The 23,145-nt window shown below is 38.1% G+C and overlaps 1 protein-coding gene across 3 annotated transcripts in view; it reads left to right on the forward strand.

The window, feature by feature from the left end:
• The window catches only part of Lrrc4c (leucine rich repeat containing 4C), a 1,309,582-nt gene that overhangs the window by 1,065,158 nt on the left and 221,279 nt on the right, over nt 1-23,145 (forward strand). For all 3 annotated transcript variants that reach the window (XM_036183236.1, XM_036183235.1, XM_036183237.1), the window contains exon 5: nt 13,486-13,579. The gene's annotated coding sequence lies outside the window, so the exon portion shown is untranslated. The remainder of the gene's footprint in view (nt 1-13,485; nt 13,580-23,145) is intronic.

Consider the following 23,145-nt stretch of genomic DNA (forward strand, 5'->3'; position numbering starts at 1 on the left):
TTCTAGGATTAAAGGCGTGTGCTATCACTGCCTAAACCTGTGTTTAACATAATGGCTGTTCTGTTCTCTAACCCCAAGATAAGTTTATTTGGGTATCCAATTTATTAACCACAACCTGGTAAAATGTTCAGTGTCTTTGCTATAGTTATCTGATCCAACGCAGGACAGTATCTTACAAATACAATAGAAACAAATTTCTTCAGTGCACACTGGAACAAAGCCTATCCAACAGTCATGCTGACTACAATTCTAAAATGTTTTGTTTTTGTATTGTGATTGTATGTTTCCATCCTACAGGTCAGTAAATACAATTAAGGTCATTCAATGTCATATTAAAAATCTTGATTTTTATTTCCTGTTGTTTGAGCTATTACATTCAGAATGATGCTTGTGGTGCCCTTTAATAAGCATTTGTACTTTCACTTCTACATCCTAATAAAATAGGGCTTATCTGTAGGGCTTACAGACTGAAGAAGAAATGCTAAGCCTAAATTCTAACTCAGACATCTATTTGTGTTATCCACCTTAAATGTCATCCACAAACCCTCCTCCTTCTCAGTATAATAAATATATCTGTGAATGACACTTTTAGTACAGACTCACAGAGCACAAGTTACGTACTGACCTAATGTCTGCCTTTTTGATAATAATTTCCCCTACATAACATAGGAAACAAATGTAATTATGAATTAGGACATTATGCAAAACTTCTCAGTTTAGAAAGGCCCTGGATGTTTGATTTGCATTTTCATTGTTGTCGTTTTCAAGATAGGGTTTCCCTGTGTAGCTCTGGCTATCCTGGAACTCACTCTGTAGTTCTGGCTAGCCTGGAACTCACTGATATCTGCCTGCCTCTGCTTCCCAAGTGCTGGGATTAAAGGTGTGCACCATCACTGCCCTTGATTTGTGTATTTTAGAAATATAGTGAAAGATATTTTTGTGAATGAAAAAACTACAAATATTTGCATCCTTTTAAAAAATTATATTATAATTATATCTAATACTTCATATTCTAGCTCAAAAGAAAATAAAGAAAGTAGGTATATATTACCTGAAGTTTCATGATCAATCAGATACTAAGTAACTTAAAAACTGAGGAACAGTTTCCGATGACCAAATCACTGCTACACACTAAGGGTTCCTATTTAATTTATTTTGCTTTCTTTTGCCTTGTTTTCCTGTGAAATTGACCTACAATCTCTCTCATATTGAGCAAAAAGGCTAGTCATCCTGTTTGTGTGTCTGTCTTTCTGTTTGTTTTTGCTGCAAACCTTGATTGGGATCTGGAAACTAAAATATTTTGGGCTACAAAGTACATAACTATGATATCAATGTTTTTGAATATTTTGTATTTGAAAGGAAATCCAATTCTTTCAAAATCAGAGAAAAACAAACACAAAAGACACAGTAGATGCAAAACTAACCATTAAGATTATGTTGCTTCATGAATACAGAGTAATGAGAGGACAGGAGTGAGGAAGTAGAGAGGGAGGGAAACACTCGGATACAACCTTCCAGTTATCAAACTTCACTGTTGTCCCATTGGCTAATGACTGAATGCCTTTATCTGATACTTAAGGATTCTGTCTGGCACATTATTCGTTAACATGCTTATAATTACCTGCTATACACTATAAAACAATTATGATTGCACACACCCAATGGTACATTATAAGCCCTTCCTACTTGATGATGGGTTACTATGACATGTAAATACTTCTTAAAATGTTACTTAATTCCCTACCTTGTTTTCCTGAATTGTAACCTCTGGTCCTTAGCATATTGCATAGAGATATGCTTTCCTTCTTAGTGTACTCTGAAACCATTATTAAAAGTTTCTCAAATTGTTTTAGCTATGTCCTTGGCAACAAGCAAATGTGGCCATAGCCAGAGCCTTAAGTTTGAGAAACTATATAATAGTGAACTGAAGATCTTTACAAGTATGACTGGTGCCTCTCAGTATAAAGGGGAACAGGGTCTTCAATGCTCCTGCCCACACTAAAACCCAGAAAGCATAAATAGAAGGCTAAGCCTTTTTACCCTAATCACCAAGGGCCTAAATAGTTTATTTTCTAATTGTATACTCTCATGTTTACAGATGCATATGTAATTAAATATTATGTTTGAATATATAATGTTGACTCATTAAAATAATTATATTTATATGGTAAAACTAAATGAGGATCTCTTTATATAGGGTTTTATAATAGCAAGAGGAGTCCATAAAGAACTATTCTTAGGGTTTTTTTTAATGTATGTCTATGGCAATCTTCATTTTTTGGCATCTATTATTCTTTTATAATTATTTCTTTGATTTTTTGAGATTATAATATAATTGCATCATTTTCCTCTCTCCAAACATTCCCATTTACTCCTCCTTACTCTCTTTCAGATCTATGTATTTTTTCATTAGTTATTGATTTACACACACACACACACACACACACACACACACACACACATTACTAAATACATAAGTGAAACGTTCTCAGTCTCGTACTATTACTTGTATGCATATATTTTCAGTTCTGACTGTTTAGTGTTGGATAATCAGTGTGCCATTCCCCAGGAAGACTATTTCTCCTACTCTCAGCAGTCCTTAGCTGTCCCATAGTTCTTTGTGTGGGTCTGAGGTCTACTGGACTTTCCCATCTACTTCAGCATGCCCACTGTCATTGTCCTTATTCAGCTCATTTGTAGGCAGTCATGTTGGTGAGACCTAACAGGTATACCTTCTGACATTCATAGGAGACACAGTCTCATACTAAATTATATTTTTCTTTTAAGATCTACCAATCTTCACCTGCTTCAACTGAATGTACTAGGCTTTGTTGACTCCCCATGGGAGGCCTTACTTTTTCAGAGGAGGGGATGGGGGTGGGTTGCGGTGGGATAGGGGTAAGACTTGGGAGCAGTGGAAGGAGGGATGAGAGGGGGATCTGTGGTTGGTATGTGAAATGAATAAAAAATTCTTAATAAAGAAATAAAAAAGAATTCCAAACAAAACCCACCAATCCTCATACATTTGGATCCCCTTTGACATTAGTGTGGGTCAACTAAGCATTTATTTCATCCTCCAGTAATTCATATGATTAATACTAAATCAGAAGTATCAGGATCTATAAAAAAATCATGTGTGGTAAATGTCATTCCCACGTCCAGTGAACTAAAAGTTATTTTTAAATAGGGATGATATTATATTAATAAAGCACACCTCTTGGTACCTACCTGTATAAGGTCATTTACAAAGGCAATTATATCATAAAGACATTGATTTAATGAACTGTTTGATCTGTTGATAGAGTTGATATACGAATACATTATTCAGACTTTAAGGACCTATATTAGATGAAGCCAGTTTAGAGAGGATTTGATTCCTAGAAGCATATCCTTAGAATTTGTATTTTTCTGTGGCCCTTACTATGGCAGCACCATCCTGCTTCCCTACCATGATGAAGTGAAAACTCTGAAACTAAGCAAAATAAATATTTCCTCCTTTAAAATGTCTCTGGGTGGTATATGCTTACAGAGGCCGTGAAACAAACACAATACATCAGTTCAAACTCATTGAGAGAGAGCAAGAACCCTTCACTTGCTTTTTTCTCTTTGTTAGAGCATATAATAAGGCTTGTTCACATCATGGCCACAGGATGATACCTGTTCACATTAGCAATGCCTTATTTTCTCTATTCAATGACCCCACATCAATAGTAATCTCCTCCCAAAATAGACTCACAAACATTTCCAGAAATAGTTTAAACAAAACATTGTAGACTTACCCCTTAACTCAGATGACAGGTAAAGGAGCCATTATTCAATTTCAAACTCAACTGTAGAAGCAACTACAGTATATATATATATATATATATATATATATATATATATATCACAACACAAATGTTTCTTTTCCATTAAGTCTAATCAAGCAGCCATAATAATTTATTGGCTCCTAAAACACTGTACCAAGTTAGAAAGCATCTATCAAGTATCTGTGCAGCCTATATTTAAATTCCTCAGTGATAATAAACACACCACACTCAACTGCAGTCTGTTCTATCCTCAGATAGTTTTGAGGGCTAGAAATGTTTTTATGCAGTACTATAATTGCATTTCCTGCCGTTGCTTTCTTTGGTGCTTATTCTGTGCCTTAAAGCACACAAAAGAATTTTAATTACCCTGGAACAATGATGAAACCTTGATTCCTGTCCAGGGCCACAAATCTGTTCTCTCTAAATCCGACACCTCAGATCCTTGCAGTGTGGTGGGTGTGGCACGGCTTCAGTGCACAGTCCTGCCAAGTTTGCTCTTCTCAACCTGTTTGCCTTAGCCATATGCACCAGCATTTCACTCGCATGTCTTTTTGCGTTTAGTCACAAAGTGTTGAGCTCTGTTCTCCCATGACATCACCGCATGACTAGTTTGTCCAAGTAAAACAAGGTTTAATTAAATCTTAATGTTGTGCCCACTCTTTACAGAGCTAACTGTTATTTTCACTTCCCCATGCCATTAGCAGAATACATAATGAGAGGGTGTAGAGCACAGAATCAGCCCTGGGTACAGAGAGTAGCATTTTGTCACTCACTCACATTCTCCCACTGAGCTTACTTTCAGGCTCATGATTCTGTCTCACTCCAACATATCCAGAACAAGTAGATTGCATTTGGGGGAGTGTTTGTTCTTTTTAAGATATGACAGCAGCATCATGAAGATTAAGATTATAGATGAAATGCTTAAAATTAAGGCATGAAAACCTGAATCCAATGTCAGAATTCACTGAAGAGAAAACACCCCAGTGGGGAAGCATGCACATTGTAACCCCACTAATGGAAAGGCATGGATGTCCAGATTAATGGGGTTTCCTGGCCAGGCAGGCTTTTCAAATCAGTGAGCTCCAGACCAAGTGAGAGACTCTGTAACAAAAAAATAAGATGATTGAATAAAGGAGATACCTGGTCTCTGCATGCAGACAAACCACAAGTAAAAATGCATCCATACCCACAATCACATAGAATAAGGGAGAAAACTAAAATACATACAAATATGAAATGGTATAAGACCACATTAAGTCTACAAGGTTTGGGGGGTTTCTACTACAAACTGATATCTAGTTGCTTCTTCCATATAAACAAATTGTCCAAATGGAAACATTTACTCTTCTGTGCAAATATTCTATAAAATATTCTCTATTTAGACTGACATAATTTTTCCTTTGCTTTTGGTTACTGCACTCTGGCAAAACAAAACAACTATCAGCAACAAAAGTGTGGTAGACTCCATACAAATGGAACTCTTTCCATGGACATTTAAAAAGAATTCAGTTTGTAGAGGGAAAACTAAAATAGACACTTTTGCACCCACCCAAACATTATATTTTACAATGTCATGGATTGTGCAGCTTTAAATGGACACTCTCTGTACCTGGGTTTTAGATCTATAGTGAAGTCAGTTCTGCATAGTGACTCTCAACAATTATTATTTTTTTAAGTTCTTTTTAAAAAAATTATATTTGTGTTTTAATTTTACATATCAGCCATGAGTTCCTCTGTCCTCCCCACTCGCACCCCTGGCCCTGTCTTTCCCCTTCTTCCACTCCTTCCATCTCCCCCTATCCCACTCTACCCACTCCTCATAGGAGGTAAGGCCTCTCTTCAGTATTCAACATAGGCTGGCATACCAAATTGGGACTCATGCCTCTCCTCCCTGCATCAAGGCTGAGTAATGGATGGCCTCATAGGGAATGGGCTCTAAAAAAGCCAGTTCATGTACTCAGGATGAGTCCTGCCCTAGCCCAACTGCCAGAGGACTCACAAACAGATCAAGCCACAAATCTATCACCTTCATTCAAGGGGTCTAGTGTGGTCCCATTCGGGCTCCCCAGCTGTTAGTCCAGAGTCCGTGGGCTCCCACTAGCTTGGGTCAGCTGTTTCTATGTTTTTTTTTTTTCCCATCATGATCTTGTCCCCCACTTGTTCTTATAGTCCCTCCTCCCTCTCTTCAACTGAACTCCAGGAGCTTGGCCAAGTTCTTGTCTGTGAATCTCTGCATCTGCTTTCATCAGTCTCTGGGTGTAGGTTCTATGATGACAATTAGGACAAACAGGTTACAACCCATAACCCTAGAAAAGCTAGGTAAAGAGCAGAACCCTGAGAGGGACATGCATGGATCATCCCAGGAATGGGAGAGGGTTAAGATTTCCTCTGTCGTTCCTAAAGCTGTCACTTGGCAGCAACAATGAGCCCCATCTTGGAGACACAGGCACCTCTTCTCCACACTCAGCATTGAGCTTCTCCCACAGCTTACTCTGGTCTAGGACTCCATTCGTATTGAAGCTTTACTTTGATTCCTCATGCAAATCCTATTGGGATTTCTTCGAGAAAACACCTCCAAACAACCCTATATCTCTTAATGTTTTTCATCTTACTGTGGTAGGGGCCTTTGTTAGTCTTATTTAAAGTTCTGCAATATTTCTAGCTTTCCAACATGCACAGTCTTAACTCTTGTATTCATTTTCTGTGCACTGGTTATTATACTCTGGAAGGAATGATGAAAAGATCAGAAACATTTCATATTTATAACTTAGAAAATCTATAGTACAAAAAGATCAAAATCCAACAATGTTACCTGGAGTGACAAGCCCCTTTGTTCTTTGGCTCCTGCCTGCATCTCCAAGTTCATCTTCTAGTAGCATTTCCCTTACACCACAGATGGTTTCCTAACACCACTTGGATATTTGAAGTACTGTAAACTAGTTGTTTTGTTCCAGTACCACGTATAGGCAGGCAAACAGTATTTCTTTAAAGAACTTGAACTGGGTGAGAGCAAGTGATACTCTCATCAAGAGGTTATAATAAAACTGTGCCACTGACCTAATTTTGCTAAATACCAAGATGTTCTTAGGCAGTCATGCATTTAACTGTATACAAGTAGAAACATTTCTACAGCATACTCTGAAAATGCAACAGATTTCCTTGACGTTTGCAGAGCCAATGTACACCTACAGTTGTTTCATGTAGTTGCAATTTTTCCCCAGGGATAAATATAGAATCACTAGTAGATCATATTTCATATATATCACATCCAATATAATGACATTCACTTCTAACCTCTGATGGCCTTAAGTAGTATCACTGTGTGAGTAGTGGCCCAGTACTACCCAGATCAGTTCACTTAGGCTCAATACTGTTAATGTCACCAATGAAGGCTCATTCCTACTACTAGCAATGCTAAATATGGACACATTACATAATAAAAATAATCTATGCATGATCGTATTGATGATCATTAGCTAAGTGACTAGGAATTATCAAAATACAAAAATTAGTAACTATTTCTCAAATCTTCCTTTTCTAATGGCCTAATAAGTGTTCATTTAAGCCCCAATTTGACACCTGATTCTTTCTTTCCTAGGGTCAAACTTAAACCACTGGAATTTTTATAATACACCTTCTACATTGAAGAAGCTTTACATTTAATACATTTTAATGCCATTGTCAATTCTGGAACTTTGTACTGCTGTTCACTCTGTCTAGGAAATGGTGTGCACATCTTAAAATTCTGTACATGTCTGATGAGTTTTCATTCCTTAGGCCTAATTTTAAAATTTATGCTCAAAGCACACTTCAAAAGCCAAGATACCAATTGAATATAACAGATATAGTGTAAAAATGGCAACTACAATTTCAGTGATTGAGAGATTCTATGTGCCAAGTAGCAGGCTAATTACTGTGCATTTATTAATTCAGTTAATCTTCCCAACAAGTATATTAAGTAGGATGTTAGTCATCATTTTACATACAGGGAAACTGAGTAACAGGTTCTTGCCGATATATCATAAGAGGAGAATGCCAAGTTCTGAGACTAAAGAGTTACATTGCAAGATTCATCAGTCCCCAGGATTATGCAAAGATGTCTGGACACAACCTACTTAGTAGCATATTACCCCAATGATTTCCATGGTTTTTATTGTTGTTGTTGTTGTTGTTGTTTGTTTGTTTGTTTTTACTACTCTCTTTGAAAGCTTTTGCTTACTTAGTAGTTCCTCTTCACTCATTAAAAAAATTAGATTTCTGGTAGGGATGGTGTCTCTGTTCTATGTCATACTATCATAGTATCTAGTACTCTACTTGAACATATTAAGTGTTCTTGGTATAGCTTATAGAAAAATGAGTGAGAACAATGGAGCTCAGATAGAACCTGGTTTTTATTGCCAATTTTGTTCCATTTGTAAAGAAAAGCCACACGGGTTGGCAAGCTTCTCTGACTTTCTCCACTGTCTGTCTGCTTGTTGTTTGTTAATTCAGGCATGTCAGGGCCCACTTTCTCATCTGACAATGTACTGAAGAAAGAGATGCACACCTTTCATCTGTTTCCCACACCACAGCATGACCAATACTTCTTAAATCAGGCTAAATAAAAGCCCACCAGAAATTCTTCACTGGTTTAATTTTAATGAAAGCATCTAAAATTCTTAGTGTAGTATATTAAGTTGCTTGTAAATTAATCCCTTCCCAACTATGTTTGGTAATTTGTTACTCCCAATTTTATATGTATGCATATGCATAAAGTCATATATGTACAAAAATTCATAAGTCAAATATATAAAAAACTGTGTATTTTATGTATTATATTTACACAGAAATGTGTGTTATTAAAATATGTTATATTAATATGTATACTAAATATATAAATATATATATTATTTAACTTATCTCAAACTCATCATTCTAAATTACAGGTTCATTGAAAAGATGATATATAATTCTCTCAGCGGGTCTATCCTCATTTGTGAGACATGTTTTCCCTGACTTGACAACTGCTTAATTTGTATTTAAAGCCACACCCACAATGGCATCTTTAATCATAAATTCTTTCATACTATTCTGATTGTGTGTATGAGAATACACAATAGAAAATGAGTTCCTAGAAGAAGCATGTGTGAAGATCTAAAGCAGTCTGCAGTGCCAAGTAGGGTCTCCAGAAATAGTCAATGAATAACTTTCATGAAGAAGTTATAAGCTATGATCCTAAGCAGTTCCCATTCCTGACAATAATCTATGGAAAAATGCCCTTCAGGGAAGGTGTGCACAATTGCTAGACATATTTTACATCCTTTGTAGTTAAGAACTAATTATTTTATTGATAATGTTAATACAACACTCTTGCCAGCCTAAAAATCCTCTGGCGCTAGAAATACATGAATACTGGAGGCTGTTGACGAGACTAGAAGGTGAGTCAACAGACCACGTTCCAAGTTGGCAAGGACAGAACTCAAGCATCCAAAGCTCCTAATTCAAGTTGAGCTTATCATTAATCTAAATGTTAATGTAAACTTAAAATATGTCACATTGATTTGGAATTGTTTTGTATGAATATTGCATAACTGAGCTATCTAGCAGCAGAATCCAAATGAATATCCCTTCACATCAAATTTTTTGAATCAAGTGAAAATTTGACTGTCTTTCTTTCTCTTCTCTTCTTGTTGATTTTTTGTTTTGTTTTGTTCGTCATAAAAAATCATTTGCTTCATTTAAAAAGAACATAAAAATATAGTTCCCTAAACAAGACCTTCACAATGACAACACAAGTGGACGTGCTGATGTGAATAGCCAAAATCTTAGAAGACTCTGGCCCTATGTGAAGAACTAAGGCAATTAATGCCCGCTGAGGGAGGAGGCAGTAGAAATCTGACAGTCTTAAACATATGTATAGATGAACAAGTATAAATGGACTCGTGAGTGAGTGAGTGAGCGTGTGTGTATGTATGAATGTAACCATAAGTGAAGAAGAAGTCACGAATTTGAGAGGAAATAGGGGAGAATAAGAGGTATTGCTGGGAAAGAGGAAGAAGATATAATGATGTCAATACAACACTTATACATGAAGTGCTCAAAAACAAACAAACAAAAAGGTCTGAGAGTCTCTGCAAAGGAGAACAGTCACCTTGGACAGTTTTGAGGACAACATCACTTTCTTAACCTATTCTCTGAGAGGACTGAATATTGCATTTCAATGATATGGAGAGATTAGTAGCTTTTCTTCCCATTTCCTGAAGAGAAAAAAGTAAAGCTGTTAAGAATGATTACTTGAGTGTTTTGTGATTGTTAGGAACTGAAAAATAATTTTCTTTTGTTAGGTGATATTTGTACATGTTATATAAAACCTCTCTCTCACACACACACACACACACACACACACACACACACACACACACATATATATATGTTATTGATGGAAAATTCAGTTTACAAAAGACACTCTCTTAGATCAACATAAAATAAATTGTAATGATGATGACGATGACAACAACAACAACAATGTGGTGGCGCACGCCTTTAATCCCAGCACTCAGGAGGCAGAGGCAAGTGGATCTCTGTGAGTTCGAGGCCAGCCTGGGCTACCAAGTGAGTTCCAGGAATGGTGCAAAGCTACACAGAGAAACCCTGTCTTGAAAAAACAAAGGTTTTGATCCCTAAAGCAGCTGGGGAGGGGACCAGGCCTCTTTCTGTTAAGAAAAAGTGGGGAAAAATGGTTTAAACTACTTCTCCAAGTTCTGAAACAACCATTGTTGAGCCCAACAAAAACAAATACGGGGCCAAATTGGTGAGAATAGAAAGTGAGTCAGCAAGTGTGGTCCAGCTGGAGATATCAAATGAGACCGCAGGATGCAATGACATGTGAAGTAGGGAGGCACATGTCAGTGCAATCAGACCCCTCTGTCCGCTCGGATGCTTTTCTCTTGCTTAGAAACTACCTTAAACTTTCTTTTATCAACAAAGTGGCCAACGTGGTTCAGTTTTTATCAGAATAGATCTGAGGCTTCACTTTAAGATGATTTAGATGCTATAGTTTAAAATCAGGGGCATACAGCATTTTTATATTGCCATTTCTCATTTCATCAATAGCAGGGAACAAATCTGATTAGTCAGTGTGAAAATTCTCCTTGAAAATAATGATTTCAGCACACATTGAATGCTTAAATTTAGGAATCCATTCTCCTTGGGAAAGACAAAGGTTTGAAATACCGATGGGATGGGCATCTTTTGTTGGAACTGTTTTTCCTTGGAAGACTGGCGAGAAGAAACTAAAACACCACGCCATCTCTGTAAGCTCTTTTGTCCCATCCTGCTGTTGTTCTGACCCCTTCAGACTTCCAACCTGTGTCCCTCACAAACATTATTATAGAGACAAACTTACTACTAAATATCAGTCGACACAAAATTATATTCATTTTTCTGAATAAAAATAAATTGAACTTTGCCTAATTTCAATAGGCAGTGTTTTTTGTTGTTGTTGTTGTTGTTTTTGGTTTTTTTTCAGATTGCTATGTGAATCTCATGTCAATAGACTGTAAGGACCTTGGTACTATTTGTCCTTAACTTATTTTATATAAAGAAGAAAGTCAATGATTGCATGCCCATAGTTTATAAAAGTTCTCTTCATTCAAACATAAGGGTTTTGCACCAGAATTACTCCTAACCACTTTACCTAGTATAACAAATCATGTTCTTAGAAAGAAAATGAGAGAATTTGAGAGAAGGCTTTGAATTAGTAAGTCTTTTGTTTGCTTTTTTCTGAGACAGGGTTTTAAATATGATAGACTGACCTTCAACTTTCTGTATACCAAAAATGACCTTGAACTTTTGATCTTCCTGCTTCTATCCACTGAGTATTAAGACTTTTTTTTTTTTCCCAGACAAGGTTTCTCTGTGTAGCTTTGCGCCTTTTCCTGGAACTCACTTGGTAGTCCAGGCTGGCCTCGAACTCACAGAGATCTGCCTGGCTCTGCCTCCCAATTGCTGGGATTAAAGGTGGGCACCACCACCGCCCGGCCGAGTACTAAAATTTTAAGTATACCCTATGTCACCTAGTTTATGCAGTACTAGGAATCAAACATAATTGGAAGCAGTCTACCAACTGAAATACATTTCTAGGTTTTCAGAAGCATTGTTTCATTTTTTAAAAACATATAATTGCATTAGTTGTCCCTTTTTCTGCCTTCCTACTCCTCCCATGTCTGATGTCCCCTCCCTTCCAAATTCATGGTCTCCCCTTCTTTAGCCATTGCTTTGGTAGATTCATATAAACAAATCAACATAGAACTACATCCCGCTGAGTGAGTACAGTGTTGTCTTGATGTATGTTTTTCTAGGACTGACTACTTCACTCAGTTTCAGATAACCAAGGAGGGGCTCATCATTAGATTAATGCTCTCTCTCTCACCAACTGTTACTTGTCCCTGGCTCATCAGCTAGGGCTGGTGCCACATAAGATTTCTCTCATCTACTTTGAGATTTCAATTATGGTTGGAATTTTTCAGGACTTGTTTAGGCAACCACACTATTAAAATTTCATGGGTATGGCTTTCCTATCATAGCTAGTAGGTACACTCTCAGAGCATATTTCCTGTTCCTCTGGCTTATAAATACTACATGCCTCTCTTCTGAGATGTTCCCTGAGCATCAGGTAAAGGAGTTGTGTTGCAAATGTATACATAGGGAGTGGGTTCCCCCCCCCCATTTTGAACAGTTGTGGTTTTCTCTAATGGTATTTTCCTGTTGTTGCTGTAAAATAGAAGTTTTTCTGATGATTAGTCAAATCCATGCTTACTTGTAGTAAAAAGATAATTGTTTAGAGTATCATTACAAATTATACTGCTTTAGGAAAGTAGAGGTCGTATGTTCTCCTCTACAATCCATGGCCTTAGTAACAGTTTTGTACAATGTTCTTTCTGAGAAAAAATAGAGTTTTCAGATTCAATGAGGTTTGAACCCTCCTTCCAAGTTGTTTGGCTAATTATTGTAGAGATAAAATTGATTCTAGTCATTTTTACTTCAATGTTTTTGTTTGCCTACTTTCTTTGTTCCTATATCAGATTGATAAATGACAATTGTAGTGCAATATTCTGGTATTTATTTACTTGTTTACTCATGTATTCACATATGCAAGAGTGTTGGGCATTGAACCTGAGCCTCCAGGTATACGTCCTAAGCATTCTACCACCAAACTACAGTCACTGCACTGATTTCCTAGTATTTTTAGGTCTGTTCAGCTATTGGAGCCACAATAAACTGATAATTACAACTAAGGTAAAGAGAAAAGAGAAGGAAGCCTCTCCTATTTGTATATAACTGTTTTTTATATAAAAATTTTTCTCAATAACAATCACATGACATATTTCTAACAACAAATCTCACTGAATATTAACAAAGAAATGAAAGATTAATAAATGCAGGAGTGAGTAAACTGGAGCAAAGGTGCCTGCATAAATACATGTTACACAATAAATGATTTCTGCAAGTATACACAGAGTTGCCTTATTTTATCCATACTTAAGTAGCTACACACCAATGAACCATGGCTGTTCTGTCATTTCCAATTACAAAATTCTACCAAAACCAAGCAATAAGCAGGCATAGCTAACCCTAACTTTGTCTTCATGCATGTACTATGATTTAAAAGTATGTTCTTTGTATTGCCTGCTTACAGGTGTGAAGAAATATTATCAATACGGATCCAGAGCATGCATTTTACTTCTTTGAATTCTCACAGGAAGATTAGAGCCAGCTAGAGACACTTTAAGGTAGGTTCCAGTCACTTCTTGTCTCTTTTCTTAAGAACAAAATGAGGTTGAACAATTTGAAAGAACACATCAACAGAGAGCCAGTACGCATTTGTAACAAAAACAGACTTTCTAATATTTATCACCAACCCTAGGTAGACTTGCTTCCCAGGTTTTTGAAGTGCAGGGCAGCTGCAGGCCATCCCACCATAGCAATTTTGAAACACTACTGCAGTGGACCAGAACCTGTGCATCTCCCTGTGAGCAAACAGCTGTAAAGTTCAAGAGGAAGACAGTGAATTAAAGTCATTAACAAAATCCTACCTCAGTGATCACAAGTCTAAGATGAGTTTATACTGACCAAGAGAAGAAAGAATGAATGAATGAAGGAGAAGCTGAAGATTTTTCTCAATAGAGTTATCTCTTTGTGGGAAAAAAAAAGAAAAAATAGATACTTTCCTAAATAGAGTTACTTTCACAAGGGAAAAAATAAAATAAGGCATAAATATTGCTCTTTGTCATCAATGAAGACTGGGAGAGACCTGGCACAAAGTGGAAGAGCTCTTTCACGATTCTACCTTGGTTTTCATCACTACTATAATAAGAGAATTTCTTTTGAGTTATAGAGAAAGCAAGGCACTGACATGCCCCCCTCCTTTAAAAAGCAAGCCACATCTTAGCCCTATTCTACCCAGCTTCCTGCTAGATGTCATGCTTTTCTCAGTACTATCAAAAGCCCTCTCTGTTACTGTGCAGCTGATGGTAACTCAGTACGCCACAAACACTGGTGATTTTTAGCTAGTTTAAAAGCCAACAACACATTAGGAGAATATTTTTAAGACTTTTATAATATGCTATTAAATTACCGTTGAAAGAATTTGTGGAAAAAAAGATTTTACAAATATATTAATATACCAGATTCAATGGGAATTCGTGGATCTCGTTTAATGAGTCATTTATGAGTTTGGATTTTATTTGTAAGTAAAAATTAATCTAAGAAAAAGAACATATTAAAAATAGAGAAAACGAGTAATAACCTTGAAACAAAGCAAAATAGCAGTGAGCTATGACTACACAACAAGAAGAGATGCTAAAAGATGTGCCAAGACTCACTGAACACTTACCTGACACTGCTTCTTGGATGGTGAGTCTCAGCCTTCCTAATGCTATATGGCCGTTTAATACAATTCTTCATGTTATAGTGAACCCCAAGCATAAAATTATTTCCTTGACACTTCATAACTTTAATTTTGTTACTGTTATGAATTGTAATGTAAATATCTGATATAAACAATATCTGATAAATGAACTCCAAGAGTCATGGACCCACAAGTTGAGAACCACTGCTTTAGTAGGAACAGGACTTACTTATGTCATATTTGTCTTTCTTTACCTGAGGCTCAAAATCATTCAAGAAAAATGTTAACTTTTGGTCAATTGATTGAGTTAAATTTTAGTTTATACCCTTAACACCACTAAAATATCAGAAGACATAAATCTAGATCACTTGGCATTTCATTGCAGAATGATAAATATATAACTTACTATTCCACTGTAGATATATATCATGAGTGATAACTAATCATCAGAAACAGATATGCCTACTTTCAGGAGGTTGGATTTGTCGTTAACAAATTTTTTTCAGTTTTTCTTCACACAGTATGTCAGGTATAGTATATCATACGCAAACATGTATATAAAATTCACATGTAGGATATTACACATAAGTTGTTGCAAAAAAGTGTGGTTATAGGACCATTAAAAAGTTGATTACTAGCCAAGTTTTCCTGTGTATATCTTTCAAGGTTATCAAATGGCCCCTAAATTAAACAGAACTTTATATTTGATGTTCAAAACATATAAATCTGCAAGCAATTCCATCTAGTTATGATTACACCTCTAGACATCTCATCCTATCTGTTTGTCACTAATTACAAAGATGTGGCCACTCATGCCAGAGGTACCTGCTCCTTCATAGAACATAAACTTCTGACATTTAAAAGAGAAACCTAGGCCAGGTGGTGGTGGCACACACCTTTAATCCCAGCACTCGGGAGGCAGAGCCAGGTGGATCTTTGTGAGTTCGAGGCCAGCCTGGGCTACAGAATGAGTTCCAGGAAAGGCGCAAAGCTACACAGAGAAACCCTGTCTCAAAAAACCAGAGAGAGAGAGAGAGAGAGAGAGAGAGAGAGAGAGAGAGAGAGAGAGAGAGAAACCTGCTTTCTCATCCCCAACCTATTCAAGCACAAAGAAGAAATAATTTCTATTTAAAAATGCTCTACCACATTTAAGAACAACAACAAAAAGCATCACTTTGTAGTCATGTTCCTTAGTTACTGTTCTGTTGCTGTGAAGACACATCATGACTAAGACAGCTTATAAAACAAAGCATTAAATTAGAGAGGCTTGCTTACAGTTTCACAAGGTTAGCCTATGATCATCATGGTGTAAAGAATAATGGTAGGCATGTAGGATTGTTGCTGGAACAGTAGCTGAGAGCTTACATCTTATCTACATGGAGTGGACCGAGAGAGTGAGATCAAGCCAGGCATGGGCTTTTGAAACCTCAAAGTCTATTCTTAGAGCCATACCTCCTCCAACATGGCAACATCTTCTAACCATTCCTAAATAGTTCACCATCTGGGAACCAAATATTCAAATATGAGCCTATGGGGGTCATTTCAGATTACACATTCCACTTCCTGGACCCCATATACTTGAAGCCCTATCATAATGTGAAATGTATTCAGTACAACCTCAAAAGTCCACATATTCCTTCACAATCAGAAGACTATGTAAAAGTCTAAAATCCAAAGTTTCTTCTGAGAGTCAAGGCAATCTCTTAAATATAAACCCCCGTAACAAGAAAAAAAATCAAATTATATATTTCCAACATATAATGGCACAGAACATTCATTACCATCTGAAAAGGAAAGAAAGGGAGAGCAGTAAGGAAATATTGGACCAAATTAAAACTGAAACCCATCAAGACAAACTCCAAATCCTGCATCTCCATGTCTGATATTAAGTGGCTCTTCAGATGGCCCATCCCTTTCAGCTTTGGTGAGTGTAGTACATTGCTCTCTCTTAGGCTGGTTCAAGATCCTGTCTGCAGCACTTCTTGGCAGGAATCCTATAGAGCTGGCACTTCTTAGAGTCTCCAATGCAATACAGGTTTTACCTTCACAATTTCATGCAACTCTCTCAAGGCCTCCCTGCCGAAACTCAACTGATACATGCCTGGCTTCAGCAGCTTTTCTTAACCCTGATGGAAGATTCTATAATGACTTTACCCCTGTATCTTTTTTATAGAACCAGATTATTTAGCTAACTCTGCTAAATTCTGTTCCCTTCTAGGTCTAGAACTTGGCCCCTTCCAAGGCATATATTCACATAAGCTTTGAATTGCTAGTAGTTCCTTTGTTAAATAAGATTTAATTTCCACATGTTGGAAGCTCAGCTAAATGGGGTCTTGCCCTGATGGTGACATGTATTTATTCCATTTCTCCTTAAGCTTTTCTTTTTTTTTTTTAAATACGAATATTAGTGTTTGAATTTTGCATATCAGCCATGAGTTCCCCTGTCCTTCCCCTACTATCCCCGCCCCCGCATTCCCTCCAGTCCCTGCCCCCCATTCCCATCTCCTCCAGGGCAAAGACTCCCCTGGGGATTCAGCTCAACCTGGTAGATTCAGTACAGGCAAGTCCAGACCCCTCCTTCTAGGCTGAGCAAAGTGTCCCCATATAAGCCCCAGGTTCCAAACAGCCAGCTCATGCACTAAGGACAGGTCCTGGTTCCACTGCCTGGGTGGCCTGATCCAGTTGGGGGCTCCACAGCTTTTGGTACATAATTCATGTGTTTCCATTAGTTTGGCTATTTGTCCCTGTGCTTTTTCCACTCTTGGTCTCAACAATTCTCACTTATACAGTCCCTTCTCTTTCTCACCAATTAGACTCCTGGAGCTCCATCTGGGACCTGGCTGAGGATCCACTTTTCTGTATCCACTTCTCTGTATCCACTTCCATCAGTTATTGCATGAGAGTTCTGGCCAGAGTTAGGGTGTTTGGCCATCCCATCACCAGACTAGGTCAGTTCAGGGTTTCTCTCAACCATTGCCAGTAGTCTACAGTGGAGGTATAATTTGGATTTCTGGGGGACTCTCTAGCATTTTGCTTCTTCCTGTTCTCATGTAGTCTTCATTTATCATGGTCTGTTATTCCTTTTTCTCCCTTTCTGTTCTTGATCCAGCTGGGATCTCCTGTTCCCCTAAACTCTCTTTCCCTCAAACATGCCCTTCATTACCCTCACTCACTCATGTTCAGGTTGTTCATGTAGATCTCATCCATTTTTCTGTCATTGGGCGATCCCTGTGTCTTTCTTAGGGTTCTGTTTTCTAGGTAGCCTCCCTGGAATTGTGAGTAGCAGTCTAGTCATCTTTGTTTCACATTTAGTATCCTTCTATGAGTGAATACATACCATGTTTGTCTTTCTGACTCTAGGTTACCTCACTTAGGATAATTTTTTTTTTTTTTTAGATCCATCCATTTGCCTGCAAACCTCATGATGTTATTGTTTTTCTCTGCTGAGTAGTACTCCATTGTGTATATGTACCACATTTTCTTTATCCATTCTTCAGTTGAAGGGCATCTAGGTTGTTTCCAGGTTCTGGCTATTACAAACAATGCTGATATGAACATAGCTGTGCAAATGCCCTTGTGGTATGATTGAGCATTCCTTGGGTATATGCCCAAGAGTGTTACAGCTGGTTCTTGGGGGAGATGGATTCTCAATTTTCTAAGGAAGTGCCATATTGGTTTCCAAAGTGGCTGTACAAGCTTGCATTTCCACCAGCAGTGGAGGAGAGTTCCCCTTGCTCCACATCCTCTCCAGCATAAGCTATCTTCTGTGTTTTTGATCTTAGCCATTCTGACAGGTGTAAGGTGATATCTCAGAGTCATTTTGATTTGCATTTCCCTGATAATTAGGGATGTTGAGCAATTCCTTAAATGTCTTTCAGCCATTTGAGCTTCCTCTGCTGAGAATTATCTGTTTAGTTCTATAGCTCATTTCTTAATTGGACTGTTGGGCATTTTGATGTCTGATTTCTTGAGTTCTTTATATATTCTGGATATCAGCCCTCTGTCAGATGTGGGGTTGGTGAAGACCTTTTCCCATTCTGTAGGCTGTCACTTTGTCTTGTTGACTATGTCCTTTGCTCTATAAAAGCTTCTCAGTTTCAACAGGTCCCATTGATTGATTGTTTCTCTCAGTGTCTATGCTACTGGTGTTATATTTGGGAAGTGATCTCCTATGCCAATGCGTTCAAGAATACTTCCTACTTTCTCTTCTATTAGGTTCAGAGTAACTGGATTTATGTTAAGGTCTTTTATCCATGTGGACTTAAGTTTTGTGCACGGTGACAGATATAGACCTATTTGCAGTATTCCATGCTTTGACATCTAGTTATGCAAGTACCATTTGTTGAAGATGCTTTCTTTTTTCCATTGTACAGTTTTGGCTTCTTTGTCAAAAATTGTATCTTCATAGGTGTGCGGGTTAATGTCAGGGTCTTCAATTCGATTCCATTGGTCCACATGTTGGTTTTAATGCCAGTACCAAGCTGTTTTTATTACTGTAGCTCTATAGTAGAGCTTGAGGTTGGGGATTGTGATGTCTCCAGATGTTATTTTATTGTACAGGATTCTTTTGGCTATCCTGGGTTTTTGTTTTTCCATATGAAGTTAAGTATTATTCTTTCCAGTTTTGTGAAGAATTATATTGGTATTATGATGGGGACTGCATTTCATCAGTAGATTGCTTTTGGTAAGATCACCATTTTTACTATGTTAATCCTGCCTATCCATGAGCATGGGAGATCTTTCCATTTTCTGACATCTTCTTCAATTTCTTTTTTCAGGGACTTAAAGTTTTTGTCATATAGGTCCTTCACTTGCTTAGTTAGAGTAACACCAAGGAATTTTATATCATGTGTGGCTGTTGTAAAGGGTGATGTATCTCTGATTTCCTTCTCAGCCTGTTTGTCTATTGTATATAGGAGGGCTACTGATTTTTTTGAGTTGATCTTGTATCCTGCTATGTTGCTGAAGGTGTTTATAAGCTGCATCAGTTCCTTGGTTGAATTTTTTGGGTCATTCATGTATACTATCATGTCATCTGCAAATAGGGAAAACTTGATTTCTTCCTTTCCAAATTGTATCCCCTTAATCTCCTTATGTTGTCTTATTGCTCTGGCTAGAACTTCAAGTACTATATTGAATAAGTATGGGGAGAGGGGACAGCCTTGCCTTGTTCCTGATTGTAGAGGTATTGCTTTGAGTTTCTGTCCATATAATTTGATGTTGGCTGTTGGCTTGCTGTAAATTGCCTTTATTATGATTAGGTATGTTCCCCATATTCCTGATCGCTCCTTAAGCTTTTCTCAAACTTCTTATCTCTTTGAGAACAAGACTTGGCTCCCACATTAAATTTCTTTGTGCTCCCATCTCCTCCAGTGCCAGGGGATGGGGGGAAGTTGGAGTGGGGGAGGGAGGGGGGAGGACAAGGGAACCCATGGCTGATGTGTAAAATTGAACACAAATATAATAATTAAAAAACTTAAAAATTTTTCTTTGTGCTCTTTTTCTCTTCAAACTGTATTTTGCAAAGCATTTTGCTTTCCTTCTCTTTTTCATTGTAGATCAGCATGAGAATGAACACTAACAAGCATGTGACACAGTCAGTTCTAGGCTGTCTTAAAATCTCTCTTGCCAACATTAGTCCAAAACTCTTCAATATAGCCTCATGCAGAATCTTTGGACAAGGGAAGAAAGCAGCCACAATTTTTTTTTTTTTTTTTTTTTTTGCAAAATATCATGGGAAAGATCTCTAGCCTGACTGCTAATATTTCTTCTATCTGAAACCTCTTCATCTGGGTATCCATAGTCCATGTTATGCATAGAATAAGTGTCATCCAAGCATCTCTGAGAATGGCTCTAGAGCCCTGATGACAGCACTCAAACCTGTTTTCTAACCCAAAGTCCCTAAGATTTCTGTAAGTATGAGTACAGAAAAACCACCAAACTAGATACTCCATGGATAGAAAGGAAGGTTTCCTGGGGTTCAAGCATCTGAGGTCACCTCTCAAGCGGGCAAAGATAGGGCAAAGTGGCAGGAAAGCAAACAGAATCCATATCAGCAGGGTGGGGCTGTTGAGCAAATAAAGGCTGTTCAGATGGAGCTGGAACTGGGTGCCCTTGCCCAAGTTTGTTGACCTTTGGGGGAAGATTAAGGGTGTTTCCTGGTCATCACAAACCTACTTTAGCATGTCTGTTCTTCAGGTAAACTGCAACCCACCTTAAGATCCACTTTTTTTGTAAACAGAGAATCACCTTTAGGTTTCCATCTACCCAGACAAAGTTTAGGTTGAGGGCATTGTCACCAGAACTATCATTTGGGAGGTTGCTGCTTTGGACCTAACATCTTCCTTATTTCTCTGAAGAACCATATGTTCATGCCTGCCACAGCAATACCTCCGTTCTTGATAACAACACCTGCCTTAGTTTCTATTCTGTTGCTGCGAAAAGACAACATGAACATGGTAACATAAAAGAAAACATGTAATTGGATCTTGCTTAATGCTTCAGTGGCTAGTCCATGACCATCATGACAGGAAGCATGCTGATAGGAAGGCAATTATGGTACTGGAGCAGTAGCTCAGATCTTTCATGTGTTCTGTAAGTTACAGGCAGAGAGAAAGCAAGACTGGGCGTGGCATGGTCTTTTGAAAGAATTCTACCCTCACTGACACATCTTCAACAGGCCAACATCCCCTCATCCTTACTAAACCATCCACCAATTAGGAACTAAAAATTCAATTATATGAGTCTATGTGGACCAGACTCATTCAAACAAGCATGTGTTAAAATTTTGTTTTATGATATTTTGTTTGTGTTCTGACAAATAAAGCTTACTTGGACATCATAAGGTAGAGCTAGCCACTAGTTAACCATAGAGGCCAAGCAGAGGTGGCACATAACTTTAATCTTAGCACTTGGGAAGAGGAAGCAGGAAGATCAGGAGTTCAAGACCACCCTGGGCTACATGAGATTGAAGGAGTTTAAAAAACAAGCAGCCAGGATGTGGAGACTCACAACTTTAATCCCAGCACTAGCATGGTGGAGAAGGAATATAAGGCAGGTGGATATAGGATCTTGGCCACCCATTCAGTCTGAGGATTTTTAGAGGGAGGAAGTCCTTTTGGGTCTGGGGATTCCTTAGACATAAGAAGTCTCAGGTGGCTGGCTGCTCTGCTTCTCTCATCTTTCAGCTTTCACCCTTGATATCTGACTCTGGTTTTTTGTTTTTTGTTTTTTGTTTGTTTTGTTTTGTTTTTGTTTGCTTGTTTATTTGTTTGTTTTAGGTGAGGGTTTTTTTTTGGTTTCTTAATTTTTTTATTTGATTTTTTTTTATTTTATTTTACATACTATCCCCAGTTTCCCCTCCCTGCCCTTCACCAGCTCCCTTCACCGGTATCCACTCCTCTGAGAGGGTAAGGCCTCCCTAGCATAGTCAACAATGTCTGGCATATCAAGTTGAGACAGGGCCTAGCCCCCCCCCCCCCAAATCAATGCTAAGCAAGGTATCCCACCACAGGGGACAGGCTCCAAAAAGCCAGTTCATGCACCTTGTATAAGTCCTCTTCCTACTGCCAGGGGGCCCCCAAAACAGATCAAGCCTCACAGCTGTCACTCACAATTTGAGGGTTTAGTTTGGTCCTATAGTTCCGCAGCTGTCAGTTAAGAGTCTGTGCGCCAGCCTTGGTGCAGTGGGAAGGGACTTGGACCTGCCTAGTCTCAGTGTGCTGGGCTCTGCTGACTCCCCATTGGAGACCTCAATTTGGGGGATGTGGGATGCAGGGTGGCTTGGGAAAAGAGGGCTGGGGGGTGGGAGGAGGGAGAAAGGGGGATCTGTGGATAGTATGTGGAGTGAGTAGAAAATTTCTTAATAAAGAAAAATGAAAAAAAAAAAAAAAGAAAAGAAAAGAGTCTGTGAGCTTCCACTAGCTTGGGTCAGTTCTCTCTGCTTTCCCTATCAAGATCTTTACCACCACCACCATCACCACCCTTGCTCATATGATCCCTCCTCTCTCTTTTCAACTGTTGTCCAGGAACTCAGCCCAGTGCTTGGCTATGATCCCTGAATCTGCTTCCATCAGTTACTGGATGTTTGTTCTATGATGACAATTAGGTCAGTCACTAATCTGATTACAGGGGAAGGCCAGTTCAGGCATCCTCTCCACTATTGCTAGGAGTCTTAGCTGATGCCAACCTTGTGGAACCCTGGGAATTTCTGATTTTTATTGTTAAGATTAATTAGGACCAAGCTTCAAAAATTCTCAAAAATCTTGCTTGGGCTAAAGGAACCACATAAGCAGAAAGGTAAACATAATTTTTGAGAAGACGATCATAAAAAAAAAGCAAACAACAAACAAACAAAAAAAAACCATGTAAAGTGGATCAAAGATAATTTGATGCCTACATATGTAGAACAGAACTGTTTCATTGTCAGGAATTTAGGACCCAAGATGA

This window comes from Onychomys torridus, chromosome 4 (genome assembly GCF_903995425.1).
Source record: "Onychomys torridus chromosome 4, mOncTor1.1, whole genome shotgun sequence".
NCBI lineage: Eukaryota > Metazoa > Chordata > Mammalia > Rodentia > Cricetidae > Onychomys > Onychomys torridus.